We start from the raw sequence: 26,957 nt of genomic DNA on the forward strand, positions 1-26,957 counted from the left end.
AAAGCAAGACTTAACGTAGTGACATTGAACTTATAAGACTTTTACTAAACAAATCACGTACGTTTTAACAGGCATAAATCTGATGTATATGATATTAAATGGCGTTTTCAATGCAGAATGATCACGAAATTAGACACAATCGTTTTTCCGAGTATATTTGTGATAGGTGCATCTATTTTATACCTATTTTTCTTAGATTTAAAGGCCTATTTTCGTCTATAGAATGTAAGAAAATATACAAAATGCATTATTCCGACTCTTATTCATGGCGGAATGAATCACTTCTTAATACCAAAAGTTGCCGAACTACGCGTTTCATGGGAAAAATATGCAAACAATATTGGCTGTTATAGCTTCCTTTTCAAGGCTACGATTTTCGTGGTACACATAGGGGTAGAATACAACATGTACATTGCCATTTTCTTTCTGGTCTCGAGTCAGTGGATTTTTCTTCATCAGAAAGTTCAGATATTTTTTTATATTTGAGTTATTGGTGCCGTTTTTATATGCCTTTGTTACGACAATATTCCAATTCAGTCTCTAGCATTATCCTTCAATATGTGCTAGTAAAAAACAAAACATTTTGTTAGAATTACAAAGGGTATGATGCAGGGAACATGTGAATGTCAATGTGCTCTATAAAGCTATAGTAAAAATTCCTAAAAATTTACTTCGTTTGAATGAAATAGAGTCGATGACAGAACTTGGATAGATTATAACATCTTTTCAAGTTGTGTTTTGATATGGCTTTGTTGTGTGTTGAACATTACAAAAAGAAAATCTATGATTTGTTGTTTTAGATGTCTGTAGTATTAACCTATGTATATTTGCAATGAAATCGGTTGCAGAATTATTTATACTATCAAAATTTAACATATGCCTCATTTAGGAGATTGGATATAGACTGCGATGTGAGGAATACAAATTAGTTAGTGTATGATTTTTGCAGCGGTTTTAAGTCATTTCATATCAAAGGCATGATAAAGATATAGACAAATGCCATATATTTGTTTGATTGATACACTGCAGTTACGCATAAAAGGTGTCGAAGGAATAATCGAACAAAGAGCCAATATAACTTGATGTATTACGAACAATTTCTGTTACATGGAGGCGCCAGTGTCTTATATAGTCTGGTTAGAATGCCTTTGTACGTTAAATTTATTATCATGAAAACTGTATGAAAGCTTTTTTAAAAAAATGGTAGATAGAATTTTCATCAACATGTGCAAATGTAGTGTCGAACTTCACTTATTGTTATTTTGATCTTTTGTTAGTTATTTATATTTTATTTTTAATGTCTACATTAAGATTCGAAAACAAAATAAACTATCCTACAAAATCATATTTTTTAAGTTTATATTGTGTATATCATGCAAATCATACCACTGTGGCGCTCTTTCTATGCTTATGCTGTGGTTTCTGCAAAAATTGTCTGCTCACTGATTCCGAACGACTGAACATTAATACCTATAGTGCTTTATAACAGGAGGGTCATAATGACCCTGGGTCGTTCACCTGAGTAACATGAGCCACATGTTTCAAATGTCAAACTGCTAAAACATCAAGAAAGTAGGTCACATTCGTAAACACTGAAAGTCAGTGTTAAGCTTAGATCGGTGTGCAAAACTGTATATGTCATCCAAATTTCAAGGCTGTATCTTAACAAACAAGAAAGTAGGTAAGTAGGTCAAGGTCACAGTCAAGTGACCCCTTATTAATTAGGATCATTAGGTAATTATAATCAAACAATCTAGGAAATATGATCAGATAATTTTTAAAGTATTTTTCCTATATAACTCCCCCGGGCGGGGCCTCTTTTCACCCCAGGGGGGCATAATTTGAACAATCTTGTCAGAAAACCACTAGGCAATGCTACATACCAAATATCAAAGGCCTAGGCCTTGAACTTTCAGACAAGAAAATTTTTTAAGTTGTTTCCTATATAAGTCTATGTAAAACTTGGGACCCCCAGGGCTTGTTTGTAGCGACTCCTTGTCTGATGTGTACAGTGACCATAATTTCCTCCCCCAAAACGGTATTTTGGACCTTTATAATGACCTTATACCGAAGGACAACCAGCAACCATACTTGGTCTTTTGTTGTATTTTGTGGCCGTTGCTGTGCAAACTATCATCATTTCAGTTGCAAATAAAATTGTTTTTTTTTTGTGCAAACTAACCTTTTAAAAGTTGCATTTACTGTCCTAACAACACGTGAAGGTGTCAAACATCATTCGGATTATCGACCAGCAGGTGTTTTTAATTGTCGCATAACTACAATTTTAAATAAGCTCTATTTTTAACTGTAGAAAATGGATGCATAGAAAGTATTATGATCCAGTCAAAATATTTGTTAGTAACCTACAAATGTTTGAATTGTTTGGGCTCTCTGCTACTTTCAACAGTATTCGAGCCATCACAATGGCCAGACTACATCTTTCCAGGGTATGCATAGCCCAACCTACCTTTCTGACTACGGATCAGTATACATGTATGTAAAAACAGGAACAATATTGTGCTATTAGACTTCTCCACCCGAGCAGCTAGATTGTATATAGTGGATTCTCGTCTCTAGTGACCTTTTTGAAATCTTCCGAAGATTGGTCACTGTAGACAGTCTTTACTGTACTAGTGTTGAATAATCAAAGGGCAATAACTCTGTAAAAATCATCAGCCCAGAATACAAATCTCCTCTTGATAGTTAAGCTTTCTATAAAGTTTCGCTAAATTTTAACCACTGGTTGCTGCCAAATACTCCGGACAAGAATTGCAGGACGGACAGAAAGACTGACGAAGAAGCAACTATATATGAAGCATATAAATAAGAGTTTTTTTCTGTATAACACAAGGAAAATGCAGTATTCTTTTCAAAACATTCAGCTGTACTGATTTAATGTGTAGAAGATAGCTTTGGCCATTTTTCAGTCATCAATTATAAAAACACATCTAACTACACCAACCTAGATTTCTTTTCTATAAATCAGAATGATAATATATACTCTTTTAAGATATTCAGCGTTTAAAATTTCTATCAAACATATTTCGTTCACTGATATTTTGACATTTTTTACATTTAGTCAGCAGAGAACAGCTTTGATTTTCGTATGATGGATGACATGTGAAAAATAACACAACATACAAACATTTTAAGCACATGACAGATTATCTGTCTGCAAGCCAGTAAAAGAAGAGTGAGATAGAAATTTATACAATAATTTATGTATAAAAGCAAATTTGATCAATCTATCATCTCTACTAAAAATCCGCTATTCCCTAAAACACTGTATCTATCATTTATAAATCTGTGCCAAAAAGGTGTTTTGGTGGGTAAATCGATTTCATCAAATTGGCATTTAAAATTTTCCTGCATATAATATGGAAATTGCGAAAAGAAAATTGAGAAATTTTACTTATTTTTACATCTGTTTCCTTATTTCATGCTATTTAAAGAGGTTCTGAACGTTTCACAGGAGGATTCTCTCGCATACCAGAGGTCTACCATGGTTCCATAGTTCGTCTCGGAATTTTGACCAACCTCTGATGGATGATAATGATGGTAAACAAAGTCAAGATTTTAATTTTTGGAAATTTTGTGGCCTAAAATGGCTGATATTGATAATGTCTGCAATCGGAATTACCCTACCAAAATGTTTTTTTAATTTAAAGTAGAAATTGTACTTGGAGTATCTTGAAATTTAAAGTTTCTATATTACGGCCCTCCAAGCCAAAAACACATGAATACACACATACATGGGTGAGGGACTAACTACTTCTGACACTGACTGATTCAGACATTGTAAATGACAATGGGTTATGCAGGAAACAGAATCCGAGCCTAACATATTCTGGATTAACTACTACACATGGAATTGGTTTTGGAGTTATGTCTTTCTAGTTGGCGTTTTTCTTTCAGCAGCATCTATTTCTTCATCTAAAGACAGTTCTCTTAATATGACAAGTCCTGGTAAGATTAGTGACGCCTTGTAACTACAGTCTGAAAAGCAATAAGAAGAATTTCATAGCAATGGTAGCTGAATCCTCATTAGGCATAAAAAGAATTTAATATCATGCATTAACTTTAAAGTTTCAAAACTGAATTATTCATATTTATCATTTTTAGATATATAACTATTACATATTTCCACATTCTTATTACAACAGTCTGGTCATAATTTTAAAGTTACAACTCTTCGTTGTTTTATGAGACTTTGTACAGTTTTAAACTACCAGTAAACAGTATAGGATTGTTTGGTGTTATACTACATGTATCTAACGCTATTCTATACTCAGGACAAGTTCAACCGAGTGGTGTGAGAGCTATATAACTCCGGTACATAAAAAAGGACCATTACACTTGCCGAATAATTACAGAGCAATATCTGTTATAAATTGTTTAAGTATGTTGTTAATGAAGATTTTGAATAACCGCTTAACGAACGCCATACCAGACATTTTCGCTTTTATGTTTTCGGACGACGTATCCACAGTAGCAGAAACAGTTTTGAAACTACAAACTCAAATAAACGCAATAAGTGACTTTTGTGATGGAACAGGAATGAAGCTTAACTTAGATAAATCTAAAATTATGGTCTTCCGAAAAGGCGGTTATCTAAGACAAAGTGAGAAATGGCCATTTAAAGGGAAAGAAATCACAGTTGTGTCATGGTATAAATATCTTGGTTCGTATTACGCCAAAACTGTGTTGGTCAAGAAATTTTATCTCTACAAGCTAACAAAGCGGTCAATATGATATTTAAATGCCAACAACATTTTGGGTACTTAAACCACAGGCAAGCCTTTAAAATATTTGACTCTATAGTAAAGCCTATTGTAACATACGCGGCGGAGATATGGGGATACCGTCTATGCACAGTGATTGAACAAGTCCAAATACGTTTTTGCAAACGCCTCGCTTGCATGAATCAAAATGTATCGAACTTGTTTGCTCTCAGTGAATGCGGAAGATATCCGTTATCAGTGACGTACTTTTCAAAACGTGTAAAGTATTGGACAAAGTTACTGCAAATGCCAAAGGAAAGGTACCCTAAACAGTGCTACTTAATGCTAAAGAGATTAGATGACGTCGGTCAAGTCACGTGGGCAACGTACATTAAACACTTACTGTACCAATATGGATTTGGTTATGTTTGGATAACGTAGGACGTAGGTGACCCCTCAGTGTTCCTCCACGTTTTTACACAAAGACTTAAGGACTGTGCCTATCAGTCATTGTGGTCGGATATTAACGATTCCTCGAAATCATTAACGTATAAACTTTATAAAAACACCTTAAACCCAGAGATGTTCCTATCGTTGCCACTGACATATATGCAAAAATGAACTCTTTCTAACTTTCGATGTTCTAGTCATATACTTATGATTGAAAAGGGGAGACATTTAAATGTAGATAGAGAGTATAGATTCTGTCCTTACTGTTTGAGCATTAATGTATACACAGTTGAAAACGAGATGCATTTTCTCCTTGTTTGTCCATTATACAACGCACTACGGGAAAGATATTTTAAACAACAATGGCTACCTTCAGTAATAAGTAATCAGTTGTTAATAGATATAATGAGTGCCTCTGATAAAGACAGTATATTTCTGCTTTCAAAATTTTTGATAAAAGCGTTTCACACACGAAAGTCAAGTGTTAACGACTAAACGATGAGAGTTGAATTTCAATCTGTTGCTGTCGACAATGTACTTGTATATATGATTTATGTGTTTCCTATTTAGTGAACTGTTTCAACATATTTGTGAATTATGCAAATACTTCACGACACAATTTTAGTGGCATTTTTCCTAGACTGGTCTCCAAACCAAGCATCATATCCATGGTCTGTGCCAAACTATTGTGAGATCAATCAATTTTGTCGTTTCAGAAATAACTGCTGTAAAATCAGATATTTGAGGTGAGGCTTTAAGTTCAAAGTTGTGGTTGCTTTCTGAGCTTTCATTAAAAAAGATATGACCAATTAATGGATGTATTGAACACCTCATAACAATCAGAAATACTTCTGTAAGTATTTATTTCCACAAATAAGGAGAGTTCACGAATATAGTTAAAATGAATATGGATTCCAAATTTTAATGTTTCATATAAAAGGAAACTGGAAGTAAATTCATAAAAAGTTTATCCAGTTACTGGCCCTCTGGTTTTAGATACGCAATTCAACTTTTACTAAAATATGTAACTGAAGCAGCCCTATTTCTGTCACATAGATCATGCCTCTAGCATAGAATATATATCAAATATTGCTCAGAAACAAGTTTTTCCTTAATCATTTTGAACATTGTATTACAACTTAACAGTTTAACCACAATATGTTAGAGTTTCAGTACAAAACAAGAATTTGAACTGCCAATACATAAGACTTTATACGCAATTTTAGTTACAATATTTAAGGTGACATACCATTATTCGTGTAGACAGGATAGATGTATACATTTCTGCTCCTGTTTTCCAAGTCTCATGGTGTCAGACGATTTTCCCTGTATAACTGATTTCTGGAACATATACGAACAACAATGCAGGGCTGGGGAAAAAACAGAAATCTTCACTAAAATAGTATCTATGTAATAATACAGCTAATTAATATTCTGCACTGAAATCATTCATTATTTTAACAAGAAGTCTTTAGGCATAACAAAAATGTAAAGATAGAATAAATAATTCGACGTTTAAAAAATATTTTACTGGATCTAAAAATATGTTCATTACTTTGTGATTTAATGTAATATTATTTTATTTCATGTACTAGTTAAATCTTATCTTTCATAGATCTTTTAAATCAGGTATATTATTAAATACAGATGAATGTTTTCATTTATATTTAAGAAATATCATATGGCAGAACCATGCTTTACTATATACAAACAATACCAACAGGTTATTATGCCTTGGAATAATTTCACGAAGGCGTAGACCATTCAACCTGTAGCAAATTCATATTGTTGAGATATCTTAAAACCCGGTACTTCTGTTCAAATATGTATTTCATGTTTACAAGCAGATGAAATAAGGAAGCACTGTAAATTAATGTCATATGTATGGCGCTAAATATAAATGGTAGTTGTGATGTCAACTTGTAACCATGTTTTAACAGTGTTTAAATATGGGAAGAAACAGGTCTTAACATTATCTCTTAAACAATGAAGACTGTTCATGTTGAATATCACCATGTATCATGTGGATGTCTGTCAGTACCCACATCAGGTATACATGCATTGTTATTATATAGTGAAATTATAATTACTGTCTAAATGACATATATGCACAATGTTATGTTTATTACCTTGACAATTATCTTGCATTATGTATACAACCATTATCATTTTCAAAGGCACTAAGGCTCTTGTTACACTCAGATGTCAGGAATATTACATCCTTGTTGACAGCGTTCTGTGGTACCATCAGGATCAAAGACAACACACATAACAGAATCTGGTGATGAAACCAAAGATGTATTAGAACAAAAGAAAAGTATACCTACATGTATATTGTGCTATACATGTAAATAAAGTATTAACTGTAATCAAATGTGACAATATCAAGTTATGGTGGAATTAAGGCTGGAAAGATTGACATCTAATCTGTTTCTCATTACATTGTGCCCCTCCATGGAGTTTCTACCTCCTGACTGCATGATCTGTGTGACATTTCCATACTGATCAATGGTAATTAAGGATACATACTGAGACTCCAGTCAGTTTTGTTAACCTCACATGCACAGATGTGGAAAATTAGTAATGAAACTGATCATGTTCTATTGCAAATTCTTCTCTTTATTACACTGTACTGACAATAATAACAGGTAGCACCAGTATTACTAGTACATATGTGAAATGAACTAGCACATTTCTTAATAACAAGCAACTTACATTATCAATAATTGCATTGACTGACCTCTGCTTTCTCTGTACATGGCCTTCTTACTGCTCAATCTTCTGTGTGGAGCTGGTTGGTACAAATCAGCAATTTTTCAATGACTGTTCACCTCTACTGTATGGCTATATTAAAGTGTATAATCTACCATTCAGAAAGACCAACTGCCTAATATCAGCTTTTTGTGAAGTGAGACAATTCTGCCAATATATCAATATCTACTGACATGGAGTTGTCTTTCTTCTCACACAAATTTGTCAAGATTATGATTGTTCTAACACAGAGAATAGTGGAAAGTGATCGAGGAGGCCACAGTCTAGTTTTAGAAATATATTTCTTGGTAATTACTATCTTATGTATTATTATTCATTATAATTACTATACATGAAAGTAAATGTTGAGACAACACTAATGCAATAATTGCTATATAAAATATTTTTAAATGGTAGATTTGGAAAGTTTTACGTGTTCTGTAGTATCTTTAATTCCTTAGTCGTAGGTATTAATAAAAGAATTTTACATTAACATATACATATAAAACTGATGGTAGTAGTTATATTTATATGTTTTACATGAAAATGGCGTTAAAGTAATTGCTTGTTAATATATTGAATAAGTATAAATTACAAAGATTTTTAATTTGGCTTTTCAACAGCTTCATTTGTGACACGATGATCCCGACATATTCTAGAATTTCTCGTTTATTTTAAGATAAGTTTTATTTTAGATTGGCATGAAAAAATCTAGTAAATAAAAATTTTCAGGTGTAGAAATAATTTGTAAATTGCGTCAGACACACTGAGGCTTAAAGAACGTTTTTCAGACCAAACCACAGATTAATTCATCATCATCATCATTATTAATAATTTTATTATTAGTATAATTTTATGAAATATCTGTGCCGTATTTAAATAATTAAAATTCATGAAATAGTTAGGGGATTTAATAAAAATATATATCATTTTATTATATTCTACATTTCATCTTCAAGATAGACATTTACGTATTATGATTAAGTTTGTATACATAAAGGAATGAAAGAGCCATTCTCTGTTCTGACATGTGCAGTAACTTTTTTAATTTAATAATTTCTACAGATAACAAACTTTTTCATTAAAATTTTGAGCCGGTAAACCTTTTCAAAAATAAGTACTTTGATGAAAGTATGTTTGAACGTGTAAGCATAAATGAAAACTGTCAAAAGCTTGAAATTTTATTCACAAAGATTTATTCCGCATAGACCTAATAGCATCACATTTGAAATTTGGAAGTTTTATATATAATTGAAATTTACATAGGCTAGTCTCAAAAGAAACAACCTGCTTCCTAAATTTCATAATTCTCACTTTGGTATGAAAGTTGTCTTTTTTAAATTGCTTAATACGTTTAAATAATCTTATTCATAGTGTTTTTCCACATTCTTTAAAGTAGTTAGTAGTTATAATAAAAGAAAAACCACAAGATATATTTCTAGAAATAGACTCTGGTTTCCGTACTTTTTCGCCATTCTCTGTACCGAACCGACTGTTCCAAAATAGGGATGTACTGTACAGGAACTAGGAACAACCTTACATTAATGAGCTAACATACAAGAACTATCCGTAAGACAGCACGCTCGACTTTTCTCAGTGCTTCACTCTGAATTAGAGCTTTGCCAGTAAAAGGGGCATATATCTGTCAAAATTCTAATCCGAGTTATGGGGATTGTTTCTAATGGTGTAGCCTTTGATAGTAAATAACTATTTTAAGTTTTAAGTCAATAGATTATTATTATTATTACTATACCAGATTTATATAGCGCTCTGTTCACGATAAACACATTCAAAGGCACTTTACATATAGCAAACGCAGCCACACAGGGCGTGAAAAATAGATTTGATAGTAACAGAGATATTGGATGTTATATAAAACTTTAACCAAAACATTCTAAGTAAAAAAGGAGCATAACTCTTGTCAAAATTCTAATCAGAGTTATGAGGATTGTTTCTCCTGGTGTAGACTGTGATAGTAAATAACTATTTAAGTTTCAAGTCAAAAGCTTTGATAGTAACAGAGATATTTGACTTTATCAAACTTTTTAAGCAAAAAATCCAATGTTAAAAAGGGGCATAGTAGATATGTCAAAATTCAAATCAGAGTTTTGGGGACTGTTTCTCCTGGAGTAGATTTTGATAGTAAATAATATTTTAAGTTTCAAGTCAATAGCTCTGATAGTAATAGATATATCTGACTTGATCAAAAATGGGGACATCGACGGTGGAGCGAGAGCATTAGTCCACATTTTCCTCGAAAAGTCAAGCTAAAAACTAAGCCAAAGTCGCCCGCCTAAGGACATTTTTCACAAAACATACTGCATGTCAATACAGCATCTTCTAAATGATAGGGCAACATAAATCATAACTATATAGCATATCATACATGAAGACATTATGTAGCCTGAAAATGTCTGGAAATCTACAATAGGTGAATGCTTTCAAATGCTAATATCTGTATTTTTAAGATTTATGTGTTTTAATTGGTAAGGAAAAATAAACAAAAATATAATGATTGTTTTATCATATTAAGTGTGTGTGTTCGGGTTTAACTTTTTTTTCAACAATTTTTCAGTCATATAAACGAAGGTGTCTACTTGCAGCAGTGAGCACAATGCCCAACTTTATAGTGCTGCCTCACTGGAATATCACGCCATAGACACGTGGCATGATACCCACCCAGTCACATTATACTGATACCGGGCTGACCAGTCCTAGCACTATCCCCTTAATGCCGAGTGCCAAGCGAGGAAGCTGCTAGTACCGTCTTTTTACGTCTTTGGTATGACGCAGCCAGGGATCGAACCTACGACCTCCCGCACTCGAAGCGGACGCTCTATCACTAGGCTACCGGGGCAGTCTTTATCATATTAAAGGGAGGTAATTAATAAACAAATGAAATGAATGTATCAAAAAAAATGTTTTTAAATTACACACCAGAAAAAGTTAATTCTACTGTTGGTCAAAGCTGAGCTGCACTACATATCAACCTAATGTTTTACAACCATAATAATGCCTCCATTTGATTAAAATTGGGAGAGGACCTTATAATGATACCACAGACAAACTTTGATGAAGATCCTTCTAGCTGTTCATGAGAAGAAGTTGTTTAAAGGTATTTCTAATTTTTGGCTCTAGCTGCCCTAAAGGGGCCAAGTACCCAAACCCCACCCCCTCCTCCATTTGAACAAACTTGGGAGAGGACCTTATAATGATGCTACATACCAAGTTTTGATGAAAATCCTTCAAGTGGTTCATGAGAAGAAGTCGTTCAATGGTATTTCTAATTTTGGCTCTAGTGCCAGGTGCCCCCATTTGAACAAACTTGGGAGAGGACCTTATAATGATGTTACAGACCAATTTTGATGGAGATCCATTTATTGGTTCATGAGAAGAAGTTTTTTTTAGCTCTGGCGGCCCCTAATTGGGGCCATGGTGAACCATTTGACAAAACTGGATAGAGGGTCAAGCCAGGATGCTACTGACAAAGTCTGGTGCACTTTTGACCAGTAGTTTCAGAGGAGATGTTTAAGTGAAAATGTGGACGACAAATGCCGGACCATCCACCTATACTAATAACCAGCCCCGAACCTCCGGTTCAGGTGAGCTAAACTAGACAGTCGTGGTGACCCTGGATCGCTCACCTGTGTAATATGAGCTACATGCTTTTATTGTCAAACTGATACTAAAATATTTAGAAAGTAGGTCAGAAGGTAACATTCATGGTCACTGGAAGTTAGTGTTAAGATTGGTGTGCAAAACAGTATAATTATGTCATCCAAATTTCAAGGCTGTATCTTAAACAAGAGGGCTAAGATGGCACTAGGTCGCTCATGTGAGTAGCACACCATTACAGTGTAAACATGTTTTACCTTGTGATTTTACGGAGGCAAATATTCTGGCCAATTTTCATTAAGATTGGAGCAAAAAATGTGGCCTCTTGAGTGTAAACAACCATTTTCTCTGATTTGAACTAGTGACCTAGTTTTTACCCCACATGACCCAGATTCTTACTTTTCCAAAATTTCATGAAAATAAACATTCAACAAAGTTTCCGGAAGATTGGAGCAAAAAAAGCTTTCCCTTTGATTTGACCTAGTGACCTAGTTTTTGACCTCATTTGACCCAGATTTAAAATCGTCTAAGACTTCATGATAACGAACAGTCTGACCAATTAATATGAAGATAGAATAAAATATTAGCCCCCTAGGGTGTAAACAAGCTTATTCTTTGATTTGACATGGTGACCTAGTTTTTGACCCCACATGACCCAGATAAAATTTCATGCGATTTTTCATGCAGACAAACATTCTGACAACGTTTCATGCACATCAAATGAACAAGTTGACCTAAGTTTTGTTCCCATATGACCCAAGTTCGAACTTGGCCTAGAAATCATCAAGATAAACATGACTAAATTTCATGAAGATTGGGTCATAAATGTGGCCTCAACCTTTTCAGATTTGACCTGATGACCTAGTTTTTGACCCGACATGACCCAGTTTCAATCCAGGCCTAGAGATAATCAAGATGATCATTTTGTGCAAGTTTGTTTCAAATTAAAGCATAAATGAAACCTCTATATAACTGAAAGGGCCAAAATAGAAAACCCATAAATTCGGATCTAGCAGGTTTTCAAAAGAAACCAAGATCTTATTGTGACTTAAGTTGTGTGTAAGTGTGGTTAAAATCAAATGTAAAATATCACTTCTATCCTCTTCAGAAGGTAAAAAGTAACACATTTTGGCTCTTTCAGGGGTCAAACTGGGGCCATAACTCCAGAACCTATGATTGAATCATCATGGAATCCAAGATTTATTAGTTGATTGAAAAATGTGGTCTTTATCACGTTCACAAGCTAAAAATAGCAAATTCTTTATAACCCATGAGGGATCTGGCCAGTTTTCGAAAGGAACCGAGATATTATGCTAAAACAAGTTGTAAGCAAGTTTGATTCAAATTGCAAATGTAGTCTCCATTGTGTTCACAAAAAATTGTGGATGGACGAACGGACGAAGGGCTATCACAAAATCTAACCATGTCACTACGTGACAGGTGAGCTAAAGACAAGAAAGTAGGTTTGTTTGTCAAGGTCACAGCCAAGTGACTCCTAATTGTGGTCATCAGGTTATTGTAATTAAACAGTCAATGAAATATGATCAGATGATGTTTTAACCATTTTTTCCTATACAACTCATATAGCAAGCAACCCCTTGGGCAAGGCCTCTTTTCGCCCCAGAGACATAATTTGAACAATCTTCATAGAGGATGTCACATACCAAATATTGTGGCTATGCGCCTTGCGGTTTTGGACAATAAGATTTTTTCAGCTTTTCCTCTTGGTTGCCACGCAACCAGAGTTCTGTATGAATTCTTTGAACAATTTTGAACAGGGGCCAACCAAAGATCATTCCTCTGCTAAGCGGTTTTGGAGAAGATTTGTTTAGAAATTGTTGAAGGACGTACGACCCATGGTGGGCGATGGACATTGTGCAGTCACAAAAGCTCACTATGGATTATTAAAGCAGCATGCTTCCAGATCGTTCAACAACAAAAATTTTTTTAAGATATCCTGAAATAAATGCTATATTTCTTAAGAAGGCTTTAAAACTTTATTACTGACAAACTTTATGTTACGGAAACACTTGAGAATTTGCTGGTTTTTTTTTATACTTTTTACGATGAAAATTGAAAAGCGTTTGTCACGCTTTACTAAAAATATCTTATTTTGGAGTCATTATTCACTACTTCAGCTATAGCGCTATTGGTTATGACGGCGGGAAAATGTTGATATATTTCTACTGTAATACATATTTATATAAATCCATCATAATGTTGTACCACAAGAAGTTAGTTAGAAATACATTCTGCATGCGAGTGGGCAGAATGTCGAGCCCGCCAGCACCTTTGGCCTCTAAGTGTGACCTTTACCTAAGACCTAGGGACCTGGTTCTTGCGCATGCCACTCCATCTCATAATGTAGAACATTCATGCCAAGTTACATCAACATCATGCATAAGGAAGAAATGCTCTGCACAAACTTCAATTTGACCTGTAACCTCCGTGACCTTGACCTTTGAGATAGGAACATGGAGTTTGCGCATGACACTCCTTCTCATTGAGGTAAACATTCATGCCAAATATAAACAAGATTGGTCCATGAATGTCAAAGTTATGGTCCGGACAAAATCGGACAGATGCATGGATGGACACACGCACATACACCGACCCACCAAAAGTGACAACCATATCGAGCTCACTGCAAACGGGCTCGACAAAAATGTCTTATTTGCCGGTATGAAGTTGGAAGTTTTACAAACCTCTTTCCTTTATCTCTACTTATACACATAAAGAGTAGGCTGAAGAATTTTTCAGATGCTAAATATTCTCAGTGATGATCAAACTTCTTTTGCTAAATTGAAGTCATAAGTGATGAAAACTTCTGGTGCTAAATGTAAGTCATCAATGATGACCAAACATAGCATTGTAAAGACAAATATTGCCTGTGTAGACTTGATTAGATTAGTTCAACTCTCGGAAAAACATTTCTATGAACTTTTAAAAATGCATTCTTTGAAAACAGTCGAGTTGTATAAGACAAGGATTTTGGAACAGATAGCCAGGCAGCAGCTCGTTTTCCCCTCTGCTTTTCTGAGGACTTGGGACCTCCAGATTTCAAGTTTGTCACTGCTCTGACTGAATTTTTAAATCAGTTTTGTTTACATTTCTAGTCATGTCATCTTTCTTCATTAACTCAAGCAATTTGTGACAAACTTAAAACCAGGTAGCATTAGAAAAGAGTCACTTTTTTTGTAAAGAATTGATAAAGTAATTCACCCCATTGGATATTAGAGATTAAGATCTACTTCAATGGGTCATCCCATACATTAAGATTATATCTTTTTATTTATGTAATAAATTATAAAATAAACTTGACCCAATCTTTCATGTTCTAATAAGCATATCTATTCTAAGACTTTTATAAAATTTTAATCCAAGCATTTCAAAGATATTGATTATTGTATACATGTATTTTTACTGTATAAGTTATATATAATGTTTTATGATCTTATAAATTTGAACTGAATTGAACCCATTTGAATATTTGATACTGAAATATTTAAAGAGTCATTAAATGCAACATTCTGTGTTTTTGTCAAGTTTCATTTTTGCCCAAGTGTCTCGTTTCTCCATGTGCATGCACACAGACAATACCTGTAAACTGAGCATCTCTGTCTTTGCCTTTGGTAGCAGCTGCTAGTCTTATTTGAAAGCCTTTCGAAGACCAACTTCCTTAGAATCATCTAGTTTCATCTCAACACACTGCCCTGGAAGAAAAGCATTTCATACAATAAATATTACCTGCCATTTAGAAGATTCTTTATTACATGGCTCCTTGCATAAATCTTGGGTCAATAGTTTGTACTATTGACCACTCTATAGCGTAGCACTACTTCACTGGGCTAAAGTCAAAATCAACTAACACAGTTCTCCACCAACAAATAAACAAACAAGTATATTATGGAAAGTCTGTGACACAACAATGCCATAAGATATAAATGCTAGATATAAGAAATACCTGGTAGCATATTGCTTTAGGTAGTTTTGTTTGGATCAAATTTTGTTCTAAAAACTTTAAGATAAGTTTCAGAACATTACTGTTTGCTAGACTGATTTTAATTATCTAAGTTTAATTGTTTACAATCTAAAGTAACATCAGTATCATGACAGACCTAAATGAATTTCTATTCATTCAGAATTCCTTTGATCTGCATATGAATGACTGCATCCTCAAAGCTTTTGTTTAAACACTCATTCTTCATTTAATTTTAATTTCCAATGGCAATTTCTTGGAAGTCCGATGGAGCCATTTAACAGCTTTTTTATCTATGATGCAAAAAGAACTTTTAGAGATATTGAAGGGCACGTTTTAAGAGCAAGTTTTAAAAACATGTTTTTAGGTTTTCCTATATACAGAAGCAACTCCTGTAAAGTGGTGTGAGACTATAGAAATATAACTGAATAATAAAGAATGTATTTATCATAAGTACAGCAGATTATTTTATATCACAAAACAAAATAATATTGAGCTGAAAGACTGATATGCATTATATATACAGTAACCTGAAATTGAACATTTGTAAAACCTGTAATCTTTGCTCTATACACAACTGCTGGCAAGTGATATAACATGCCCCTCCTCAACCTCATATTAAGCAGTCTTCCTAAACATGTTCATCAGACCCGAAACAGTTCCACTCCTCATGGCTGATTTTTTTTTATTTCTAATGAAATTCAAAATAGGCGTTACATGTTAATACAAATATATGACCTTAAAAAATCATTTAACCTTAAAGTATAAGTAAACAAGCAACATAAAATGCAAGTACACAAGAGCTCGTAGAACATGAAATGCCCCCCTTTGGTGCATTCAGAAATTGCACAAGGAACAAATCATTTCTTCACTGTACACAAAAGTTCTACTGTTCTTGGTCAATTTGACCTTGACCTTTGACCTATTTACCTCAAAATCAATAAGGGTCATCTGCTGGTCATAACAAACCTCCCTATAAACTTTCATGATCCTAGGCCCAATCGTTCTTGAGTTATCATTCGGAAACCATTTAACTGTTCCAGGACACTGTGACCTTGACCTATGACCAACTGACTTAAAAATCAATAGGGATCATCTGCTGATCATGATCAACTTCCCTATCAAGTTTCGTGAACCTAGGCTAAAGCGTTCTCAAGATATTACCTGGAAATGGTTTAACTGTTCTGTGTCAATGTGACCTTGAACTTTGACCTACTGATCTCAAAACAATAAGGGTCATTTGCTGATTATGACCAACTTCCCTACCAACTTTCAGGTAGAGCCCAAAGCGTTCTTGAGTTATCATCCAGACATGGATTGGTCTACATACCGACCGACAGATCAACCTCATATATATATCAACAGTACAACAGAAAATTTATATTACAAAACAACTGATTTTAATAACAAGAAGATCACGATGACCTTGGATCGCTCACCTGAGTAATATGAGCCACATGTTTCAAATGACAAACTGATGCTAAAATATAAAGAAATTAGGTCAGTAGGTCACATTCATGGTCACTAAAAGTCAGTTTTAAGATGTGTGCTTAACTGTACACATTATCCAAATTTTAAGGTTGTATCTTAAACAAGAGTGCCACTGACCTTAAAGCGCCCACATGTGCACAAGCCTTCAAGTATTTGTATAAGTACAGAGTTAGGTTTCTTCTATGTTAGCCTGTATCATATACATGTCACACACACTTTTGAACCTAGGGCATTAATTTGAACAATTATGGTAGACACTACAAATCTGATATCACATGCCAAATATCAAGGCTCTAGTTATTATTGATTCGAGAAGAAAAGTGACCACGCCCCCTGGCAGCCATGTTTTTGACAAATCGGAATAATTTGAACAATCTTGGTAAAGGGTCACACAAAAACCATTTGTGCAAAATTATTTTAAAAATTGAGCCAGCAGTTTCACACAAAAAAGATTTTTAGTTTCCACTATATACATATAGCCTAAGGGAAAAGTGACCATGCCCTCTGGTGCCCATGTTTTTTGACGACTCAAAATAATTTGAACAAGCAGTTTCATAAAAGAAGATTTTTAAAGTTTCCACTATATACATATAGGGAAAAGTGACCACGCCCTCTAGCCGCAATGTTTTTTGACAAATCGGTATAATTTGAATAAACTTGGTAAAGGGTGACATAAGGACCATTTGTGTGAAATTATTTCAAAATCGGATAATCGGTTTAGGAGATGTTGTTTGAAGATTTTACTTTTTTTAGCTCTGGCAGCCCCTATGTGCAACAAAGCAGAACCATTTGAATAACTTTGGTAGAGGACCAACCAAGGAACATCATGGCCAAGTTTCATCAAAATCCATTGAGTAGTATTGGAGATGTTGTTTAAACACAAATGTTGACGACGGACGACTTGACGCACAGACGAACAACGTACGACAGACACAGCGTGATCACAATACCTCACAATGATACCTCACTTTGTGCTCAGTTGAGCTAAAAACAAGAAAGTAGGTCAAGGTCACAGTCAAGTGACCCCTAATCATTTGGGGTAATCAGGTACTTATAGTTAAATAGTCTAGGAATAATGATCTAATAATTTTTAAGTACTTTTTCCTATATAACTCATAAAACAAGTGACCCCCAGGGTGGGGGCCTCTTTTCATCCCAGGAATATAGCTTGAACAATCTTGTAAGAGATCCACTAGTGCTACACAACAAATATCAAAGGCCTAGGTCTTGAACTTTAGGAGAAGAAAATTTTTAATTTTTTTCCTATATAAGTCTATGTTAAACTTGGGACCCCCAGGGTGGGTCTCTTTTCATCCTATGGGCATAATTTGAACAATTTGGTAGTGGAACACTAGGCAAGGCAACATACCAAATATCAAAAGCCTATGCCTTGCAGTTTCAAGCAAGAAGATTTTAAATTTTTTTTCCTATATAAGGCTATGTAAAACTTGAGACCCCCCCCCCCTCCCCCGAGGCAGGGCCTCTTTTCTTCCCAGGGTAATAATTTGAACAATTTTAGTAGAGGACCACAAGGCAATGCTACAGACCAAATATCAAAGGCCTTAGGGTCTTGTGGTTTTAGACAAGAGGATTTTTAAAGTTTTTTCCTATATAAGTCTATATGCAAAACTTTGAACCCTGCGGCGTGCCTCTTTCCACCTCAGGGGCATAATTTGAACAATTTTCATAGAGGACCTATAGATGATGTCACATGCCAAATATCAAGGCGCTACGCCTTGCGGTTTTAGATAAGAAGATTTTTCCTTTCGGTTGCATTGGCAACCAGAGTTCTGCATGGAATTCCATTCTTTGAACAATTTTGAAAGGGGACCACCCAAGGATCATTCCTGTGAAGTTTGGTGTAATTCTGCCCAGTGGTTTTCAAGAAGAAGACTTTTTTAGAAATTGTTGACGGACGGATGACGCAAAGCCGACATTGAGCAGTCAAAAAAGCTCACCATGAGCCTTTGGCTCAGGTGTGCTAAAAAAGAAGACTTAAATGCATACCTCAACTTCAGCATTTGTAAAACCAGTAATCTTTGCACTATCTACCATTGGGATATGTAACACATTCTTCCCAGAACCACACTTCCTTCTGAGCCAAACATTTTCCACAGTTGACTGCTGAATTATTATATATAGATACATTTCAAGTTTCAAGCCAAAACCTTAAGTATGAAAGGGGCATAATTCTGTCAAAATTACAATTAGAGTTATGGGGATTGTAACCACATAATTTATGAAGATGCTGATTATAATGAAATATTTTAAATTTCAAGTAATTATCTTTTTTTAAGTATCAAGGATCTGTCTATAAATGAAGTACAACAACTTAGTGACCTTGACCTTGGGAATAATGGGCCTAGCCCATGCACATACTTTGTTTGTATGCTGGACACTGTTTATGTGAATGTAAAATATAAGCAATAATAACAAAGATATGATAGAAAAACAAAGATTGCTGAAAAACTTTAACCTTGAAAACAACCTAAGTATAACACTTTGGTGACCTTGACCTCAGGTATAATGGGCCAAGCCCCTGCACATACTTTGTTTGCATGCTGAACAATGTTACCTAACAATAAAGCTACAGAAACAAGTTTTATGAAGAACCATCAAGCAGATGATGAGAATAAATAATTTAAATGTTTATTTTTCTACTTATAAGCTCAAGAAACCCTGGTTTATTTTTTTTTGGTGTTCATGCAAGATGAACGACAGAACAGGATCAACAAATCCATGGATCAAACTAGTGATTCATGTTTAATCTGCTGATCCTATTCTGGCTTTCGTTTTGCATGAACTGGGATTATTTTATTTCTTATATTTACATTATAATTCCGTTTCATTTGTAAACAAGATTAAATTATTAATTTCACACATTTTGTTGCATTTAATATTAAAATCAGCTTCCAAGCCATCCTGTTCACCAGTCGGATAAATGTTCACTTATTTAATGCCATAACAGTAGGGTAGGAACGGGGCATTTGTTGCCATCTTGAACAAGGCAGTCTGAAAGACAGCTAAATCCCCCGCCACTGCTATGGATAGTGAAAGGGTAAACCTTTGATTTTAGCTGTGACCTTGACCTTGAACTGACATGGCTGACTCATGAATTCTGCACAACGTCTTGATGAGGTGATCATTTGACCAAAGTTTCATGAAAATCCTTCAAGGGGTTTAGGAGATACAGAGCTGAAACCTTTGACCTTCAGTTGTGACCTTGACCTTGAGTTGACACGGCTGACTCATAAGTTCTTGATGAGGTGATCATTTGACCCAAGTTTGATGAAAATCCTTCAAGGGGTTAAGGAGATACAGAATGGACACCAAATGGAAGGCTCAAACCTTCGACCCTTAGTTGTGACCTTGACCTTGAGCTGGCATGGTTGACTCATAATTTCTGCACATTGGTCTGATGAGGTAATCATTTGACCCAAGTTTTATAAAATCCCTTCAAGGGGTTAAGGAGATATAGAGCGGACACGAAATGGAAGGCTCAAACCTTTGACCTTCAGTTGTGACCTTGACCTTGAGCCGTCATGGCTGACTCATAAGTTCTGCACATTGCCTTGATGAGGTGATGGTTTGACCCAAGTTTGATGAAAATCCTTCAAAGGGTTTAAGAGATATAGAGTGGACACAAAATGGAAGGCTCAAACCTTTGACCCTAAGTTGTGACCTTGACCTTGAGCTGGCATGACTGACTCATGGGTTCTGCACATCGTCTTGATGAGGTGATCATTTGACACAAGTTTTATAAAATTCCTTCAAGGGGTTTAAGAGATATAGAGCGGACACAAAATGTAAGGCTTAAACCTTTGACCTTCAGTTGTGACCTTGACCTTGAGCCAGCATGGCCGACTCATGGGTTCTGCACATCGTCTTGATGAGGTGATCATTTGACCCAAGTTTTATAAAATTCCTTGAAGGGGTTTAGGAGATATAGAGCAGACACAAAATGGCAGGCTCAAACCTTTGACCTTGAGCTGTGACGTTGACCTTGAACCGACAAGCCTGACTCATGGGTTCTGCACATCGTCTTCATGAGGTGATCATTTGACTCAAGTTTCATGAAAATCCTTCAAGGGGTTTAGGAGATATGGACCGGACACGATTTTGTTACGGACGGAAGGACGAACGCAGACCATTCCTATAATCCCTCCGCCACGGCGGGGGATTAACTACCAAATCTAAGATGGCTGACAAGTGGTTCATATTTCAACCACAACCATTTTGAACCCAAATCCAAGCCAGGTGGTGCTTGACAGTGCAGGTTGCCAAAGTTTTGGCGCCTCCAAGTTGGCAGACAATTTTAAACGTTAGTTCTAAAATTTTAAAACTACAACAACAACCAATTCTAAATTTAGCGGCAAATGCAACTAGCACGCTCTTTACTGTTGACTATCTATCACCTATCCTTATGAACAAACAATTTAATGACTTAGAATAGAGATAGTACCTAAGTTTTTCAAATCATAGGTTTGAAGTTAAAAAGCTTTGAAATGAAGAGAAATGTCCATATATTTCTCAAAAACAGAAATATAGACAATATTTTAACCAGAAGTGCAGAGTTATGAGCATTTAATATTTTCATGATAACGAAAATTTTGTGATCAAGGAAATGTAACTCTTCTTGAACATGGAGAGCATAAACATCAAAGGGACATAATATAGTCAATATTTTCTAATTGGGTGCATTTGATTTAACATTCAACTTTGATCTGGATTGCTAAATACTGATCGATGATACTGTGTGCTAAAAATTTAGAACATCTGGAACAGTCTATTAACAGCAAAACTATGCTTTAGCAGAATCTAAACAGAGTTAAGCTCTAACTGGGACTTGAACCCAGGACCTCTCACCCCTAAGGCAGACACTCTACCACTTCTCTATAACAGCAGTAGCTAATAGCTATGCAGTTTAATTGCTGGATTACATTGCGTGAACTGGAACAATAATCGGTGAACTCCGGATTATCGGCGTATTCGCTTTGTTACCTAACGGCAATTTTTGTGTAAAGAAAAAATATAATCTAATGCTGCCAACGTCATAATTGGTCAAATCTGCCCAAATTTCTCTGACGTGTTGTTCAGAGTATGAACTTACTAACTGGCAGTACCAGTGAAATATTACTTACACTGAATCTTTTATATTTGCCCTTTTTGCAGCTGCCGAACGGCAAAGACGATGAGATTTGTCCAAATATAAGTAATTATTTTACCAGTTTTGAGAGGATTTCAATTGATGGGAAATTAAAGTTACAAACTAAATACCTTTCTGCAACACATGGAGTCATTAGCATTCACTGTCAATCGGTATTATGACTGAGATCGACTGTCATTCATTCATTTCAAAGTTTCATAGACAGAGTCCGTTGTTTACATTTTTATCGTAACCGGCGCACTTGTAAAAATCACTTTAGTTTGAAAAATCAAAGTATGCGAAGAGCTATGGTACGGTCTCTACTTAGAAGACTATTCAATCTCCAAAGATGAAATTTTATGAAAACATAATAAATGCATTCGAATACTGGTCTCAGCAAATTCATCCCAACAGGCACCAGTTGGCATCTACTGGTTTTTATTATACTGGTACAGGAGATATTGTGCAGTGTTTTTCATGTTCTCTTCGACTAAATAAATGGAAACCGGAAGACAATCCAATGAAAGAACACAGATTGCGTTCAAAAGCAATGGTTGGACAGTCAAAGCAATATGTAAGTTCTTCTGCTTTTGATGTTCATCTGAAATGGGTGCCATGGAACAGTCCCCTTCAGTGGTAGTAACTGTTCTGAAATTTGGCAGCAACGGTTCTGAAATAAAATCTGAAATAATCGTTTACATGCTATATAACCGGAGAACTGAGGATATTTAATCATTAATGTGTTTAACACTACTTATGAGAAACATGTCTGGTTTAAAACAGGAAATTTAAAGAAGTTAGATTTACTTTCAAGAGTAAGAAGTAATGATGATGAACGAAGTGATTCCATGATCACTAACTTTGATGAGACAGACTTTGGAAAGATGAAGACTGAACAATGTAACGTTCCAGTTGATTATTGTACACCACCTGCAACTAGCTGTGATACTAGTCTAATGAACTCTGACTTTGACTTTATCTACGCAAAGGCTTTGACTGGAGTTAAATATACAGTGATCAATTAGAAGTGTTATGGATGTTTGATTGATCATCCATCACAAATACAGTATGATTGTTTGTTTGTTTGTTTTGGGTTTAACGCCGTTTTTCAACAGTATTTCAGTCATGTAACGGCGGGCAGTTAACCTAACCAGTTTTCCTGGATTCTGTACCAGTACAAACCTGTTCTCCGCAAGTAACTGCCAACTTCCCCACATGAATGATCAGAGGTGGAGGACTAATGATTTCAGACACAATGTCGTTTATCAAATAGTCACGGAGAACATACGCCCCGCCCGAGGATCGAACTCGCGACCCCGGGATCCGTAGACCAACGCTCTTACCTACTGAGCTAAGCAGGCGGGCTACAGTATGATCTAATTAATGACAATGAAAATGCTATTGAATTTTACCTTGAAGACATGTTAGAGGAGGTAGAGGAGAAGATACTGCTTGCATGGGAAGAATATGTTCAAAGAGTTAACATTTCCCATAATGTCATTAATTTACATAAGCAGGTGCTCTCTCACAAAGAAAAAATCAAACTTCTTGGAATACAAGTTGACCAAAATTTGAATTGAAAACCTCAAATAGACAAAATACTAAATAAGTGCAATTCAGTGCTTAATCTTTTGCTAAGTATTAGATTCTGTCTGAACTTACAGTCCCTCCGCCTATATTTTGCCCCATCTGGATTACTTACCCAAATTAGGGGAAACTAAAACTGCAGCTCACAAAATAATGCAAAATGATCTGATCAAATTTCAGAAAAGGACTGAGAGAATTTTACTAGAAAAACCATTTGATACCCCTTCATGTGAGCTCTTTAAGGACCTCCATTGGATGACTTTTCCAGAAAGAGTAGATTATAAACATGAGGGCCATGAAGGCCCTGTATCGCTCACCTAACCTACTGACCTAAAGATCATCAAGATTAACATTCTGACCAAGTTTCATTAAGATATGGTCATAAATGTGGCCTCTAGAGTGTTAACTAGCTTTTCCTTTGATTTGACCTGGTGACCTACTTATTGACCCCACATGACCAACATTCGAACTTGATCTAAAGATCATCAAGATTAACATTCTGACTGAGTTTCATGAAGATACAGTCATAAATGTGGCCTCTAGAGTGTTAACAAGCTTTTCCTTGGATTTCACCTGGTGACCTTGTTTTTCACCCCACCTGACCCAGATTTGAACTTGACCTAAAAATCATCGAGATTAACATTCTGACCAAGTTTCATCACAAAGATATTGTCATAAATGTGGCCTCTAGAGTGTTAACTAGCTTTTCCTTTGATTTGACCTGGTGACCTAGTTTTTGACCGAACCTGACCCAAATTTGAATTTGACCTAAAGATAATCAAGTTTAACATTCTAAGGTTCATTAATGCAAGGTCATAAAGGTGGCCTCTAGAGAGTTAACTAGCTTTTCCTTTGATTTGACCTACTGACCTAGTGTAAGATCCCATTATGACCCAGATTCAAACTTGATCTAAAGATCATCAAGACAAACATTCTGACCAAGTTTCAGGAATATACAGTCATAAATGTGACCTCTAGAGTGTTAACAAGCTTTTCCTTTGATTTGACCTGGTGATCTAGTTTTTGACCCAACCTGACCCAGATTTGAACTTGACCTAAAAATTATCAAGATTAACAGTCTGACCAAGTTTCACAGATCTCCAGACCTCAATATGACTATCAGATTACAGTTTATCACAAATGTCTTTCTGCTATCAGAGAGAGAGAGAGAGAGATAAATGACAGTACCAATAGGGGCATCGGGCGAATGATGACGTCATGGGTTTTTCTGACCTTGCAGGCTGTTATATGATACCACCCCATTGTTCCTGCACAGACATACGACTTGTTTTGTAAAGCGCAACCAAAACTTTACAACATCCGGGACACGTGTCGCCCCACATTTAGTCAGAAGCACAGGGGTAAAGAGACCGAAAACCAAATTTTAAACGGGTTTCAAACCAGTCAGCTTTTAGGTATGTGCGACATCGAAGTCCCGGAAGAATGGAGTCCTGAGTTTGCCCACATTTCTATGTCTCCCCGAAAATATTTTGAGGAGATGTGCCCCATCTTCTGCAACACGGAGGTGGGGTTTGACGATATCGGGGAGCGTATGCAGGCCCACGTGTGGGAATACCAGCTCAGCGATAAGCCCAGACGCTTGTTGGTCGGCGGTACGAAAGGCCGACAAATTCTCCTGGCTATGCCCCTCCTGAAATGGTACCTGGACCACGGGATGAAAGTAACCAAGATCTATCAAGTGGGCGAGTACCGGAAGAAGGCCTGTTTCCAGACTTTTGTCCAGGATGTGACACTTGAGAAAAACAAGAAAAGTGGATGGGATTACAAACTTGACGCTCCTTACTATCTACCTGTGGGAAGAAAAGAAATTCGGGAATTGGAAATATATATAAAGCAGGAAGATGAAACAAACACGTCGCTTTTAGTGAAATCTGTGCGCCTGACACTTCACTTAAAACCATATCCATTTTTTTCTAAACTCATGAAATTGTAGGTGTGACTTTGATCTAGATCAGCTATTAATATTGACAAAATTGTAGACAAAATGAAATGAAAATAACAAGGCAGTCTGAAAGACAGCTAAATCCCCCGCCACTGCTATGGATAGTGAAAGGGTAAACCTTTGACCTTTAGCTGTGACCTTGACCTTGAACTGACATGGCTGACTCATGAATTCTGCACAATTTCTTGATGAGGTGATCATTTGGCCCAAGTTTCATAAAAATCCTTCAAGGGGTTTAGGAGATATAGAGCTGAAACCTTTGACCTTGAGTTGTGACCTTGACCTCGAGTTGACATGGCTGACTCTTGAGTTCTTGATGAGGTGATCATTTGACCCAAGTTTGATGAAAATCCTTCAAGGCATTTAGGAGATACAGAGTGGACACAAAATGGAAGGCTCAAACCTTTGACTCTAAGTTATGACCTTGACCTTGAGCCAGCATGGCTGACTAACTTCTGCACATCGTTTTGATGAGGTGATCATTTGACCAAAGTTTTATAAAATTCCTTCAAGGGGTTTAAGAAATACAGAGTGGACACAAAATGGAAGGCTCAGACCTTTGACCTTGAGTTGTGACCTTGACCTTGAGCCAGCCTGGCTGACTCATGAGTTATGCACATCGTCTTGATGAAGTGATCATTTGACCCAAGTTTCAAATGAATCCTTCAAGGGAATTATGAGATATAGAGCAAATCCAAAATGGAAGGCTCAAACCTTTGACCTTCAGTTGTGACCTTGACCTTCAGGCCAGCATGGCTGACTCATGAATTCTGCACATTGCCTTGATAAGGTGATCATTTGACCCAAGTTTGATGAAAATCCTTCAAGGGGTTTAAGAGATATAGAGCGGACACAAAATGGAAGGCTCAAACCTTTGACCCTAAGTTGTGACCTTGACCTTGAGCCGGCATGGCTGACTAATGGGTTCTGCACATCGTCTTGATGAGGTGATCATTTGACCCAACTTTTATGAAATTCCTTCAAGGGGTTTAGGAGATATAGAGTGGACACAAAATTGAAGGCTCAAACCTTTGACCTTCAGTTGTGACCTTGACCTTGAGCAGACAAGGCTGACTCATGGGTTTTGCACATCGTCCTGATGAGGTGATCATTTGACCCAAGTTTCATGAAAATCCTTCAAGGGGTTCAGGAGATATAGAGCGGACACAAAATTGAAGGCTCAAACCTTTGACCTTGAGATTTGACCTTGACCTTGAGGGGACAAGGCTGACTCTTGGGTTCTGCAATCGTCTT

At 35.9% G+C, this 26,957-nt stretch overlaps 1 long non-coding RNA gene across 2 annotated transcripts; it reads right to left on the reverse strand.

Moving 5' to 3' along the window:
- Window positions 1-1,397: 1,397 nt before the first annotated feature.
- Window positions 1,398-26,957, reverse strand: LOC123534754 (uncharacterized). Of its 2 annotated transcripts, none has more exons than XR_006683066.2 (6): window positions 19,015-26,957; window positions 15,138-15,250; window positions 7,912-8,015; window positions 7,301-7,449; window positions 6,421-6,541; window positions 1,398-3,996 (listed from the first exon to the last, which is right to left on the reverse strand). It is a non-coding gene; the product is annotated as an uncharacterized LOC123534754 (long non-coding RNA). The 2 variants fall into 2 exon arrangements; XR_006683065.2 differs by having other exon boundaries at window positions 6,421-6,512; window positions 19,015-26,955.

This window comes from Mercenaria mercenaria, chromosome 12, assembly GCF_021730395.1.
Source record: "Mercenaria mercenaria strain notata chromosome 12, MADL_Memer_1, whole genome shotgun sequence".
Taxonomy (NCBI): domain Eukaryota; kingdom Metazoa; phylum Mollusca; class Bivalvia; order Venerida; family Veneridae; genus Mercenaria; species Mercenaria mercenaria.